Source organism: Mus pahari, chromosome 2, assembly GCF_900095145.1.
Source record: "Mus pahari chromosome 2, PAHARI_EIJ_v1.1, whole genome shotgun sequence".
Taxonomy (NCBI): domain Eukaryota; kingdom Metazoa; phylum Chordata; class Mammalia; order Rodentia; family Muridae; genus Mus; species Mus pahari.
Window position 1 is genome coordinate 157,823,665 of NC_034591.1, and position 2,398 is coordinate 157,826,062.

The following is a 2,398-nucleotide window of genomic DNA, read 5'->3' on the forward strand; positions in this document are numbered from 1 at the left end:
TCCTCCTCCTCCTCCTCCTCCTCCTTCTTCTTCTTCTTCTTCTTCTTCTTCTTCTTCTTCTTCTTCTTCTTTTTGGTTTTTTGAGACAGGGTTTTTCTGTGTAGCCCTGGCTGTCCTGGAACTCACTCTGTAGACCATGCTGGCCTCGAACTCAGAAATCCACCTGCCTCTGCCTCCCAAGTGCTGGGATGTTATTTTCTTGATGAAAACCTTATTGGATTGTGGTAATGCCAGGAGGGAGTCACTGCTGAGTCCTACTTGCTTCCAGCCATGCCTCAGTGACTGTGGCAGGGCAGCATCTTTGCAGTTACTGTACTTCTCTGAGGATAGACCACCCACCCTACTACTGTCTTTGTTAAGGAATCTAATTCCACACTCCACTTGGCTGTAGAATTTTATTCATTATGACTCCCTCAAGTTCCTGTTGTAAACGTTCCTGACGTACAAGATTTCAAATAATCCTATAGACTTATCTTTACTATAACGCTTCGTGGGCCCTCTTAGGACACTTCTGTCATTGCAGATCCCTATTTTCTTTATCACCCCAGCCTCCTGAGAAGACTGAGTGTGGAGGAGAGATGTCACGTTCCTTAGCCTTGACAGGAGGGCCAGTGTTCCTTGTCCGCTCTTCACAAGCTGGCCTGGGCTAGGGGACGAGGTTATTGGATGCGGAGGTTACTGGACAGTGGGGATGCTGCATTTACATCTATGCCTGGCTTTTCTCTGAATAGCAGAAGTATCTGTTGTTCATCAGAACTTACGAGCTGGGAGTCGAGGGTATTTGAGTTATTTCTGAATTTCCACTTTAACATCGAGACTCACGACAGTTGAAATGCATGTCGGCCACAGCTGAGAGAAAGCTCAAGTCACCACGTTGCTGTCATGCCAAAGCCAGGGAGAGACTGTCTTGCCAGAACTCTAGTAAGAGACACCACTCACCAGGTGGCCACTGAGAGCTGACTACAAATGAGATTCCCTGTCCCTGAGTAGGACCCGGGGGGAAAAGCCCCATGCCTAGGACGCACCAGGTTTTGTGCTTTATTTACTGTTTGCTTAGTTGTATTGTGATGTAATGTGTGCGTGCGAGTACGTGCGCGCCTGTGTGTATTTGTGTGAGTGTGTGCACACGTGTGTATGAGTGCGTGCGAGCAGAGGTCATGGAGGATTGCCCTTGATCTCCTCTATTGCTCTATTGCCCCCTGCTGTACTCCTCAGAGTCAGCATCTCTCACCGGGAGCCTGGAGCTAGGCTGGCAGTCAGCAAGCCCCAGGAGTCAGTCTCTCTCTGGTCTCCAGAGCCTCAAGCCCTGAAGATTACAGGCATGCATGGCCACACCCAACTTTTACAAGAGTGCTGGGTGCTGAATTCAGCTCTGCATGCATATGTGGCAAGTGTGCTTACCCTCTCAGTCATCTCTCCAGCTGTGATGTTATATTTTCATCAATCTTCCTTCCCTGTCTCTTGCTTATTCCCTCCTTCTTTTCCTTTGTCCACCCATCTGACCCTCTGTTCATCCATCCATTCATCCATCCACCCACCTACCCATCCACCCACCCATCCTTCTTTCCCTCCCTCCCTCCTTCNCTCCCTCCCTCCAGCCACCCACCTAACTTTAGATGTTGTTTCATTATGGAGTCAAGACTGGCCTCAAAGTGATGTATGGAAAGTGATGAGAATAAGAACAGTTCTAAACACAACCCAGTTGTGTCCTTTGCTGTTTTAAATAGTGTTCCACACCAGGTGTGGCGCATTTTTGTTCCTGTTTTTAGGAAAGACCAACGTGTTACCCAGTCTTCTGCTAAGGCCAGCATCAGCTTCTTTGAAACATTCAATCTCTTTTTGGTACATTAAAATAATTAAACATCATGTCCATATTTCTAGCTAACACAATAATACACTTTGAACTCAAATCCTAGTAAATTGGCTTCGTTTTTAAATGGATTTTAGAGCTCAGGTGCAAATATTTGCTAATTTTATTCCCCTAATACAGCCTGGCGAGTGTGACTTCACACTTGATGAGATCACACTATAAATCAGAGATGTTCAGTGATGCCCTTGAGACCACACAGCTGACCTGAACACAGCCGAGAGCTAATTCTTCACCTTCTTGAAACCATTCCAGTCCTCTCCCACCATAGCCCCCTTTAAAATATAAATATATTGAATAAGTCTATTTCAGCGCCTTATGAGAATTTAAAAGCTGGAAGCTGAGGGTGTGTGTAAGTTATTTCTGACTTTCCACTTTAAAAATGAGACAACGCATGACAGTTGCAGTGCCTGTTGGCCACAGCTCAGAACTGTGGATGAGGTTTTATTATGTTTAAATTCTTGCATAATTAAATAAACAGCAGCCCATAAGAAGCACAATGTAAATTTCTTACATTTAAATGACATGGGC